The following is a 14074-nucleotide window of genomic DNA, read 5'->3' on the forward strand; positions in this document are numbered from 1 at the left end:
AATATCGAAGCAAAAGAGGAGAGCTCAGATTAAGCACGACAAAAAATTTCCCAGGTCATCGTGTAGTTGTTATAAGAGTTAAAACAATACAATAATCAATCAATGGGTTCTAGGTCGATGTCCAGAGCTAAAAATTATGATACTTGAAGTGTGTACTTCCAAAAGTTAGACACTAGACAAATTGAAGTAGGATCGTCTGGGCAGTTGAATATGTTGAGGCTAATTATGGGAACCCTATTCCTAGTTATCGTAGAACCTATTCCCTAGTCGATTCTACTTGATACCTAATTTCATTTCAATTGGTCATAACTCACATATAAAGTTATTGAGATAAAATTATATAGGATTTTTGGAGGATCGGAACATATCTATGATCTGGTGATAAACATTTAGTGGGTGGTTAAAAGTCCTAAAAGCATTAAAATTTCTTAACAAAGGTTTAAAATTACAAAAGGCCTGGAAAAAATATATATTTAAATGGACAAAGTACATACAATAATTACATTTAATTAAAAATAACATTAAATGTTAGTTTGTCGATATTCGAATACTATACAAAGAGAGCAATTCCATGACAGTAATAAAATGTTTTGTTGTCATTTAATAACTAGACTGTCGACAGATAGCTCTCTTTATTTCGTTATTCGATAAAAAAAAAATATTGAAATTAAAGCAAGTTTTTAAAGAAAAAGCCAACAAAAGGACAAGGACAGTTAACAATTAAAGACAAAAACAAAATATATTAGTTAATAAACCCCTTAAAAATACAAGGGAGAAACAAGAAAAAGTGTCTTAAAAAGTTAGTACAATTGAGGCTTATCGAATATCATACAAAGAGAGCAATTCCATGACAGTATTAAATTGTTTTATCTGGACTGTCGACGGACAGCTCTCTTTATTTATATATTCGCTTAATTGAAACTATCATTAAAGGGGTTCAATGAAATAATAAATATAACAAATTACTTAATAAAGAAAACAATTAAAAACAATAAATAGACTTTTTTTTTAAATTATTAAATAACTACAAATATTAGAATTCATGTTCTTCAATTAAATTGTTTTTAACATGTTTACAATTAATGTGTAGTATTTAATATCATTGTGTGACGTCTGAATAAAAACAATAATAAATATCGTCATTTATTTTGAATGATCTTAATTTATTTTTATGTTTATTATAGCAAAAAAATTTAAGAAAAAAAAAAATACGAACAGAAATTAAATCATTGAAAATTTTTGCGCACTTGGCACAATTTTTTGATTTGGTATTTTTTTTTTTTATTTTGCATTTCAATTTCAATATTTTTAGTTTTACACATTTTTTTGATGTTTAAAATAAAAACAAAGTAGAAAAAAAAATTCTTAAAAAATTTTGTGTAATAGAAATTTTTGCGTGTGTGTGTGTGTATGTTATGTATCAAAATTTAAGGTAGTGAGTGAAATATATTGATAATTGAATAGATTTATTATGCAAAAAGAATGATTTATTTTGAATTATAATAAACCGGTAGAAGATATGCCAAAAAGAAAGGAGAAACAGAAAAATTTGTATAAAAATTATTCGAAAATTGTTTCGGAACTGGTTCTGTGGAAGCGTTATGGAGTAGATACTCGTTAAATGAACAGCTAGTTAGGGAACTAGTTTATTCATCAATGAATTTTGTTTGAATTTATCACTCTGGGAACTATTCTTTTCTCCGGGATTTTTGTTTTGAAATTGTTAAGTTTTGGTCCACTTTTTAGAATGATGAATGTCAATTATCTCAATTATAATCTCATTTACGATTAGGGTTTTAGAGGTGAAACAAAAAGTTATCTTTTAGACTTTCTCAAATTGTATAACAAGTACCAAATAACTGCTTCATTTTAAACTCTTTAGAAGTGCTTTAGAATTACAACATATTCCAGAGAATGAGATCTAAAAGTGAAAGGAAAGACAGTGATTTTCTTTGTATAAAAGTGAAAGCAAAGACAGTGATTTTCTTTGTATTCATTCTAGAACTAGTGTTTTCTAGAACATATTTCAGAGATTTTCCAGGGATTTGCATTTGTTCAAATTTTTTGAAACTTTTTCAAGTGAAGTTGTTTCGGAAGTAGTAAAAGCACCATTAAACTAGTGTAGCATCTGTGTGATAATAAACTGATTCCTTAAAAACTCCTTAGAAGTTCTTTAGAATTACATCAATGTTTTACAGAACGAGTACTTTTAGAAACACAACAAATATTGAAACAGAAAACGAGTTCTAAAATCATTTGAGCTTCGCTTTGCACTCATTCTAGAATTAGTCTTTTAAGAACAAATTTGAAAATTTCTCCTTAAACATTTCCATAAATTTTGTTTATATTATCTATATACCTATTTCTATTATCACAGTTATCAGTTACAGCAGAAGCCATTGTTAAAAGTGAAGAAATACAGACGAATGTTACACGTGTAAACTTTTTAAATTTTAAACACAAAATCACGTTACTTATTTACAAAATAACAAAACTAATTTTTAAGAATAAAAAAAAATATCACAGTTTCGTTGCTTTTAATTTAAATAAATTTTCAAAGAATGTTTAAACACAATTTCACATTTATTTCAATTTTAAATTAAATTTAAAGATGTTTATTGAAATCTTAGACATTGAGTTTATTTAACAAAACAAGAATGTTAAATTCTTATTTTTTTTTGAACTTTAGTTTTTTTTTATTATTATTATTTGTTTTAATAAAAAAAACAAAAGATAAAGAAGACGTTAAAAGAACTGCGTCCGATTAAAGACTAAACTGAAAATGTTGTAGACAATGATTTTTATAAGAGAACAACAATACTAATGAGGTGATAGACAGACAAGTGGGTAAAGGTGGCTGGTTGGCTAGCTGGTTGGTGGATAACAACGAACTTGTTCGTGTTTTGTTTAAGATGATAATGATGATGATGATGTTGATGATGACAATAGAAAAATTTAGGCTTTAGATATAGCAATAAAGTGAAAAATAAACTACAAAAAGGAAAAATACCCACATCTACATACATTGCATTATTGTGTAATTTTCTTTTACACTTTTTTTTTATCTTCTTCAACAAGTATTAGTTAAATAAGAAAAACAATTATCTCACTTTAAAAACCCCTTTCCTAATGTAATAAATACCTAATAACTTAAACTAATTATAGTACAATTAAAGCAAGTAAAGAAAGAAAAAAAAGGATTGTCAATATTAAATAATCAATATTCATGAGTTTAATGCAATAAACACTAAAATAGCCTACCGCCATCGACCGACCAACTGTTGGTTTCTAGACCTATAATAATTTGAAACTATAAATACTGTATAAAAGCTAGTTAGTCATTTTATTTATGTTATACATATTTACCACAAAGAAATAGGCTTATTTTATTTTTAAACAAAGTGCATTATACTTTTGGTATTATAGTAAAATACAAATAAATTAAACTTATTACATATCCGTGGCTAATAGAATATTCTAAAGCGAGAAAATAAAACAACGCAGTTGGCAAACTAATACAAGAAATGTTGAATAAAAAAATGTCATTATTATATATTTGAATAATTACAAACAAAACATTTTGTTATAATTCAATTTTGAAAGAGTTTTTTAATTCGAGGTGTTAATTAAAGTGCATTACATGGAGGGGAAAAAACAAAAATTTCATTCGGTTCGAAAGTTCAGTTAGTTCAAAAAGTATTATAGATAACACAGTCCAACATATTTTTAACTCAAATACCAAAATATACTTTTCTAAAGGATCATCGAGCGAATAATCTGAATATGACAGATAGTTTAAACTCAAGTTTAATTCAATTATTAAATTTTGATCTTGGCCACCATATCAATCCATTAAAGTACATTATTTTCATTGTGTTGTATATGCCTCATGTATTTGCATGTTGCATCATTATTCCTGTAATTATGGTCGTGGTGGTGGTGGCAAACAAACGGCTTATAAAATAGAAATAAAAAATCTAGAAAAACTAACGTTTCGAATTAAGTAAAAACAAAAGTGATTATATACCTCAACATACAATATTACGGGTATCATAAAAAATACTAGTTGTTTTATAGTACTGTGACCGACAGACCGATAATTGTTAACAAGTTTTTTAAGTTTTACATTCTTAAAGAAGAATAGTGTTTCTTAAATGGTGTACTTCAAAAGGTAGGAAATATTAGACTTTGGACCACACTATAGAATAGATTCGACTATAGACTAAACTTTAGACAAGACTACAGATTAGACTATGAACTAAACTATGGACTCGACTATAGGCTAGACCATAGATTGGATTATAGACCACACTATAGACTAGACTATAGACTAGACTATAGACTAGACTATAGACTAGACTATAGACTAGACTATAGACTAGACTATAGACTAGACTATAGACTAGACTATAGACTAGACTATAGACTAGACTATAGACTAAACTATAGACTAGACTATAGACTAGACTATAGACTAGACTATAGACTAGACTATAGACTAGACTATAGACTAGACTATAGACTAGACTATAGACTAGACTATAGACTAGACTATAGACTAGACTATAGACTAGACTATAGACTAGACTATAGACTAGACTATAGACTAGACTATAGACTAGACTATAGACTAGATTATAGACTAGACTATAGACTAGACTATAGACTAGACTATAGACTAGACTATAGACTAGACTATAGACTAGACTATAGACTAGACTACAGACTAGACTATAGACTAGACTATAGACTAGACTATAGACTAGACTATAGACTAGACTATAGACTAGACTATAGACTAGACTATAGACTAGACTATAGACTAGACTATAGACTAGACTATAGACTAGACTATAGACTAGACTATAGACTAGACTATAGACTAGACTATAGACTAGACTATAGACTAGACTATAGACTAGACTATCTAGACTATAGACTAGACTATAGACTAGACTATAGACTAGACTATAGACTAGACTATATACTAGACTATAGACTAGACTATAGACTAGACTATAGACTAGACTATAGACTAGACTATAGACTAGACTATAGACTAGACTATAGACTAGACTATAGACTAGACTATAGACTAGACTATAGACTAGACTATAGACTAGACTATAGACTAGACTATAGACTAGACTATAGACTAGACTATAGACTAGACTATAGACTAGACTATAGACTAGACTATAGACTGGACAATAAACTAGACTATAGATTAGACTAGACTATAGACTAAACTATAGACTAGACTATAGACTAGACTATAGACTAGACTATAGACAAGACTATAGACTAGACTATAGACTAGACTATAGACTAGACTATAGACTAGACTATAGACTAGACTATAGACTAGACTGTAGACTAGACTATAGACTAGACTATAGACTAGACTATAGACTAGACTATAGAATAAACTATAGACTAGACTATAGACTAGATTATAGACTAGACTATAAACTAGACTATAGACTAGACTATAGACTAGACTAAAACTAGACTAAAACTAGACTATAGACTAGACTAAAACTAGACTAGACTTAAACTAGACTAGACTAAAACTAGACTATAGACTAGACTATAGAGTAGACTTTAGACTAGACTATAGAGTAGACTTTAGACTAGACTATAGACTAGACTAGACTATAGACTAGACTATAGACTAGACTATAGACTAGACTATTGACTAGACTATAGACTAGACTATAGACTAGACTATAGACTAGACTATAGACTAGACTATAGACTAGACTATAGACTAGACTATAGACTAGACTATAGACTAGACTATAGACTAGACTATAGACTAGACTATAGGACTAGACTATAGACTAGACTATAGACTAGAGTATAGACTAGACTATAGACTAGACTATAGACTAGACTATAGACTAGAGTATAGGACTAGACTATAGACTAGACTATAGACTAGACTATAGACTAGACTATAGACTAGACTATAGACTAGACTATAGACTAGACTATAGACTAGACTAGACTAGACTATAGACTAGACTATAGACTAGACTATAGACTAGACTATAGACTAGACTATAGACTAGACTATAGACTAGCTATAGACTAGACTATAGACTAGACTATAGACTAGACTATAGACTAACTATAGACTAGACTATAGACTAGCCTATATACTAGACTATAGACTAGACTATAGACTAGACTATGACATAGACTATATACTAGACGATAGACTAGACTATAGACTTTCAAATCTTAAGGTTAAGAATATATCGAAAAAAGAAGAAGGTAGCAAAGAGGCCACATCTTTATTTAAAAGCGACCTGATTTGACTTCAAATGACTTAACAAATTTTATAAATAAACAGTGGTTTTGCGCTGTTATAAAGCCTCAAAACATGTTCCAAAAATGGCCAATATCCTTATGTGATGGATAATTCTGAGGTCTGTTTAGTATTTAGAACAGCTAAATCCTTTATATACCAGATATACTTTGGTCTTGGTGGTTTTACACATTTATGTTTAAGTTCGAAAAACTCCTAGAAGCTATACTACATCAAACTTATTCCTAGTATGGCGGACATTACGTAAGGAGATGACGAAACATTCCGTTTGGGACAGACTTTTTGAGCATGCACAATTCAGTCTTGTTAAATCTTTCGAAAGCTTAACTACGTAACACAATTATAGTGTTTAATCGCCATTGGCTTCATGTTAGAAGAATGAAGCTTCCATGAAACGATTTCTGCAGATGCTGTTATGACGAGGAAGAAGATGTTGCTATTCAATTTTTACGTCACTGACCGGCCCTAACAGAACATAACAATATGAAGCTGTAGAAATAGCTGATGAAATTGTTGCAAATACAAGCAACAATGAAATGATTTCACGCCTTGAAACATAGATTTAACAAGTTCGACAGCCATCGATAACAAACTTCTTTATTTGTCCGATAAACACTTTCTCCTTTCTGATGTGAAAAAGGGGTCAATATGATGGACCCCTGTAATATAAACGCATGGAAACACTGTTCACCTAACCTATAATTTAGAGTTTAGTTTTAAATTTTTAAAAATTTCTTATAATTTAAAGATTTTTCGGACTTCGCATTTTTCTAATTTTTAAAAATTACCTACATTATTCTTGGAAAAAATGTACATTGAAAATACTTTACGTTTAAGAGGTACCTAGATATTTCTATAACAGATTTCCGAAAATGCCTATTTCTTGAGTCACTCTAATGTCGATTTAAGAGCTCTTTTACACGATCACACATTACATACATAAAGTCTAATGAAAAAAAATGAAATTTCATTCGTATTACAAAAATAGAATAAAATTAGCATGACTTATATTTTTTGTGTTTACAAGAATGCTATAAAACAATAACAAAGTAAGATGGAAACAGCTGTTTCACTTTCTTGTATGTGTTTACATAAAAATACATCTCTAGCCATCGACTGTGCAGGTGACTAGCTACGAGGAAGTCAATCGTCACCCCATAGATTACGAAGGTACAGACAAAAAGCTGAACAAGCATAATTGTCCACTCTCTCGCTTACAAAGGGAGCACTAAAGTGTTGATTATTTTTACCCTCGTTTACAAAGAGTACATCCGTGACGAAAGACGAATTAGAGCCAACCAGGGAGGTTGAAAATCACTGTATTTTTCGGATGCATAGACTCTTTTTTGAACTGTTGGAATGCGACTTGTCAAATTTTGCATTCGAATGATGGTTTCATTACATATTGCATTTAAACGATCCCATCCGTACTATTCTACACAAAATGTTTACAGATCATATGTATTTGTGTTCTCGTGTAAAGGGGGTAGTAGTAGTAGTAGTATGTAAGTATTTATATATTGTTCTATTGTTATTAACATAAAAATAATATAAAATGCGCATTTATTCAATTATCAAATATTTTAAAAAACGAATGCATTTGAAAATATAAAAATATTTGTGAAAAAACAAGTAAGAGTGCTATATTCGGCTGTGCCGAATCTTATATACCCTTCACCATAGTGTATTTAAAAATATATATTTTATAAAATTTAAATTTATGTACCTATTTAATTTTCCCGATTATATCATTATTATAGCAATAGCAAAACAAAATGAACAACAACACTAAACGAAATAAACACTCAAAAAACAAAATACACAAGGCAGTAAAACCAACAGACATCCAAACATACGAAACGAAATACACAAAAAACAAAAACAATATACACAAGGCAATGAAACACACAGCCATCCAAACATACAAAACTGAATACAACAAGAAACAAAAACAATATACACAAGGCAATGAAACACACAGCCATCCAAACATACGAAACGAAATACTCGAAAAAAAAAACAAAAACAAAATACACAACGCAATCAAACCAACAGACATCCAAACATACGAAACTGAATACACCAAGAAATAAAAACAATATACACATGCCAATGAAACACACAGCCATCCAAACATGTGAAACGAAATACTCAATGAATAAGCAGTGTTGTTGTTGTTGCTTATTAATTAAAGCATGAAAAAAATTGTCTGTTTTTATGAAATTTTCAGAGGTTGTCTCGGATTTTTGCTTATATCTCCGTCATTTATGGACCGATTTTGCTGATTTTAAATAGCGATCTTCTCGAAAGCATGTCTAACAGAATTATTGAAGATTCGGATCTCGCCGATATCTGGGGTCCTCTTAAAACTGATTTCAACAGACAGACAGACAGACGGACATGGCTTAATCGACTCCGCTATCTATAAGGATCCAGAATATATATACTTTATAGGGTCGGAAAATTATATTATAGAAATTACAAACGGAATGACAAACTTATATATACCCTTCTCACGAAGGTGAAGGGTATAAAAACACTATAAAATTTGCATTTTTATAATGCACGTAGCTAAAAGTAGTCACATTCTTAAGTTTTTTTATGAATTTAAAATTTTAGTAAATTTTCTTAAAAATTAGAACATATGTAGGTATCTCTTATCGCTCTATCAAATGCCCTATATAATACAGACACGTGTGTCAAAAATGTTTAATAATTTATTATTTATTCTTAAATTTTAGTATCAAACATTAATGAATAACAAAAATAAAAAAGTGGTATATTTTTTAGTTATGTATGTATCTCAAAAAGTTGTCTAAAACGCAATATATACATAAAAAAACAAAAAAAAAAATGTTGTTTATCGATTTATAAATTAGTGGTCTGACAACAAAAAAAAAAATAATAATAATAAACAAAAACAAACTGTTAGAGCTTTTATATATTTGTGTATATGCAAAAGTATATAAAACAATTTTGCTTTAAAACAAAAGGAAAGAGAAACACATTAGCAAAATTTAGAGAATTGCAAAGTTTAGTCATATCGTAAACAAAACTGAAAAGGTCTTTACTATTTATAAATTTGGTGTATGTGAAACGATCTTTATCAAAGAGAGGTAGATTTTAAACAAACTATAGTATTGCTTAAGAATTTGTCTGTAATTGTTTTTGATTTTTAATTTAAATCTAAATTTTTTTACAGAGACCCAAATTCCTTTTCAATAGGTGCTTGAAAGTGTATAAATGTTGTTATTGTCTAATATATTTATAGAAATATACTCTCTCTCAGACTGATAAACAAATCAATTTTAGTAGAATTCTTTTTAATGCTAAAACACAAGCAAAAAAAAACTGCTTATGAAATATGACGCACAGAATTTTAAATGGAAAAAAATTTATATATTTTGTTACTACTCACGTGTTGTTAAAATAAATAAGAAAAAAAATATGTATAAATAGAAAATTTAAACTAATAAATGAATCATTAACACTTCCAAGGTGATACATACAAATGTTCCAAAATTATTATAATGCTTTATAAGGAATTTAATTACTTAGCATTTGTTTTAGGTTTAAAAGAAATAAAAATGTTAAGAGTAAATAAAGATAAGAGATTTCTTAATTCAAAATTTTGAAAAATATATAAAATAAAATAATTTCAGACCGTCTTATCTGTTGAAAAATCTTTTAATAAAATGTATAACTTAAAAAAATTTAGTTAAGTAATAGTTTAACAACTTTAAACGCTTTGGATTCATATAATTTTATTCCTTCTAACTCCAATGATCATTAGACATAAACAATTTCATGTTTAAAAACATTAAAAAATTAGTAAGTTAATCATCATCACGTGATTTTTTTATGGTTCATTTGCTAAAATGTTAAAAATGTATTCTTTTTTTCGTGAACCAGCACTTAATCAATAACCATTTAGGAGAAAACTTATAAAAAGTTAATAAAAATCAATTAACATTAATAATAAATAGTTTATCAGTATAAATAAATATGTATGTATGTATGAATAAATAAAAGCACGAACTTAAGTCAGCAAATATTGTTTATTTTTAAATTGATTTGTATTCAATTCAACTATAAAATTATCATTTGTTTACTTTTTCAATCTACATACACATGTTTAAATGAATGAATGCTGTTATAAATAATTTAGTAATTTTTAATTGAAAAAAATTACACAATTTACATTTCAATTTATGATGACTGTAGCTTTTTTATTTCACAAATTGTATAAATATTGCAATTAGTAGTTATATTTGAATTCTAGCGTTTTGTATTTTAAAAGGAATTTGTAATTAAAAAATTCTTTAGATCACGAGAATTCGAATTAACATTCAAAAAATACTCAAATAGTGTCTTAAACATTAGCATTCGAAAAAGTGTAAGTAATTTTATTTAAATCTTAGCTAAATTTAAAAAATTTTCCAATTTCGATCTTTTAAATTTTGAAAATAATTTCAAAATTTTCATGTATTTTAAAGTATTTTTAACGTAGTTTCAGAATATAATCATTATAAGATATTTTCGAAGACTCAAAATGAAATTTAAAATTAATTTTTTTAATTTCGAACTTAAAAAATTTGAAAATAATTTTAAAATGTTGATGTTTTTGAAAAAAATGTGTTATGTTTTCGATTTAGTTTCAGAATATAAATGTTTCAGAATATTTTCGAAAAATTTGTAAAGCTGTGAATCGTAAGAATTCATAAAAATATAATTTTTAGCGAAATTTCAGCTTAATTTTCTAAATTTTTCAATTTCGATGTTTTAAATTTTGAAAATAATTTCAATATTATGATGTATTTTTAATGTAGTTTCAGTATATAAGCGTTTTAAGGCATTTTCGAAAATTTGAAATTAATTTCGAAAATTTGAACTTATGTTCGAAAAATGTTCAAACCCCCTAAAATAAATCTCTAAATCATCAAAATTCATAAAAATATAATTTTAGTTAAATTTGTGCTCAATTTCTTAAATTTTTAATTTCGAATATAATTTTTAGCGTAATTTCAGCTTAATTTCTTAAATTTTTCAATTTCGAACTTTTAAATTTTGAAAATAATTTTAATATTTTCATATATTTTCAATGTAGTTTCAGAATATAAGCGTTTTAAGGCATTTTCGAAAATTCGAAATTAATTTCGAAAATTCGAACTTATTTTCGAAAAATGTTCAAACCCCTAAAATAAATCTCTAAATCATTAAAATTCATAAAAATATAATTTTAGTTAAATTTGTGCTCAATTTCTTAAATTTTTAGTTTCGAATATAATTTTTAGCGAAATTTCAGCTTAATTTCTTAAATTTTTCAATTTCGAACTTTTAAATTTTGAAAATAATTTCAATATTATGATGTATTTTTAATGTAATTTCAGTATATAAGCGTTTTAAGGCATTTTCGAAAATTCGAAATTAATTTCGAAAATTCGAACTTATGTTCGAAAAATTTTCAAACCCCCTAAAATAAATCTCTAAATCATCAAAATTCATAAAAATATAATTTTAGTTAAATTTGTGCTTAAATTTCTTAAATTTTTAGTTTCGAATATAATTTTTAGCGAAATTTCAGCTTATTTTCTTAAATTTTTCAATTTCGAACTTTTAAATTTTGAAAATAATTTCAATATTTTCATATATTTTCAATGTAGTTTCAGAATATAAGCGTTTTAAGGCATTTTCGAAAATTCGAACTTATGTTCGAAAAATTTTCAAACCCCCTAAAATAAATCTCTAAATCATCAAAATTCATAAAAATATAATTTTAGTTAAATTTGTGCTTAAATTTCTTAAATATTCAGTTTCGAACTTACAAAATTTTGAAAATAACTTCGAAATTTTCATTTAATTTAAAGTATTTTCAATGTAGTTTCATAATATAAGCATTTTAAGTTATTTTCGAAATTGACTTCGAAAATTCGAACTTATGTTCGAAAAAACTACTAAAATAATCTTTAAATTATTATTAATGTGATAACACAAAAATAAAATTTCAGTTAAATATGACATCAGTTTCTTAACTTTTTTAATTTCGAACTTAACAAAATTTTGAGAATAATTTCAAAATTTTCATGTAATTTAAAGTATTTTCAATGTAGTTTTGAGTATATAGCCATTTTAATACATTTTCGTTGATTCGAACTTATGTTCGAAAAACATTTAAAGCTCTCAAATCTTGGTAATTAACAAGTTAGAGTGCTATATTCGGCTATGCCGAATCTTAAATACCCTCCACCAGCAAACTGCTTTTTATTGAAACCCATCTAACTATCTAATTTTTAGATAACTTGCCAAAATTTTTGTCGAACTAATTTTGATTAGGTCCATGACCAATTATAGGCCTATCCGGAAAAAATTTCGTAGAGTTATTCATGTTTAGGCAAAACATATTTGTGTCGAATTTTGTCAAGATAGCTTTACTTGACATTAAAATATGTGCTTTTAAGTGATTTTCGGAAGAGGGCCTTATATAGGAGCTATGACCAATAAGGAACCGATCCGTAAAAAAAATAGTGAAATGATTTGAATGCACACAAAACATATTTCTTTCGAATTTTATCCCGATAGCTTTAGAATTCAATGAAATATATGCGTTTAAGTGATTTTCGGAAGTGGACCTTATATGGGAGCTATGACCAATTATGGGCCTATCCGGAAAAAAATTCGTAGAATGATTCATGTTTAGGTAAAACATATTTGTGTGGAATTTTATCAATATAGCTTTACTTGGCATTGAAATATGTGTTTTTAAATGATTTTCGGAAGTGGGCCTTATATGGGATCAATGACCAATTATGGACCGATCCGTAAAAAATTTTGTAGAATGATTTGTATATATACAAAACTGATTTGTGTCGAATTTTATTCCGATAGCTTTATAATTCAATGAAATATATGCGTTTAAGTGATTTTCGGAAGTGGACCTTATATGGGAGCTATGACCAATTATGGACCTATCCGGAAAAAATTTCGTAGAGTGATTTATATTTCGACTAAACCTATTTGTGTCGAATTTCATCAAAATAGCTTTAGTTGACAATGAAATATGTGTTTTTAAATGATTTTCGGAAGTGGGCTTTATATGGGAGCTATGACCAATAATGGTCCGATCCGTAAAAAAATTGGTAGAATGATTTGTATGTATACAAAACAGATTTGTGTCGAATTTTATCCCGATAGCTTTATAATTCAATGAAATATACGCGTTTAAGTGATTTTCGGAAGTGGACCTTATATGGGAGCTATGACCAATTGTGGACCGACTGAGATCTACGTTGACAGTATGATTTCTGTTCATATTATATTTACATGTACAAAATTTCGTGTTGATACCACCAAACTGCTTAGGATAATAATAAATATTTTGGGTGAATTTGGTTTATTTCCTTTGCTTAGTTTTAACGTGAGCGTGTTTTACACAGACAGACAGACAGACAGACGGACAGACGGACATAGCTAAATCGACTCAGAATTTGATAAGGACCCAGAATATATATACTTTGTTGGGTCTTAGATGAATATTTCTTGGTGTTACACACGGAACGACAAACTTATACATACAGTGTCTCACATAAGTATTCGAATTTGGTTGTACTTTGAAAAGAAACATAATTTAATAATATTTTTTGTGTGTGAAATGAATAATTAAATTTGTTATATTGTCTAGAGAGTCCTAAGGTATAATATCACACTCTTTAAAATTTGGAAAAATTACATTTACCTCAATTG

Source organism: Lucilia sericata, unplaced genomic scaffold (assembly GCF_015586225.1).
Source record: "Lucilia sericata isolate MDLA Ls3-8-SP2 unplaced genomic scaffold, ASM1558622v1 Contig000332F_arrow, whole genome shotgun sequence".
In the NCBI taxonomy this organism is placed as follows: Eukaryota; Metazoa; Arthropoda; class Insecta; order Diptera; family Calliphoridae; genus Lucilia; species Lucilia sericata.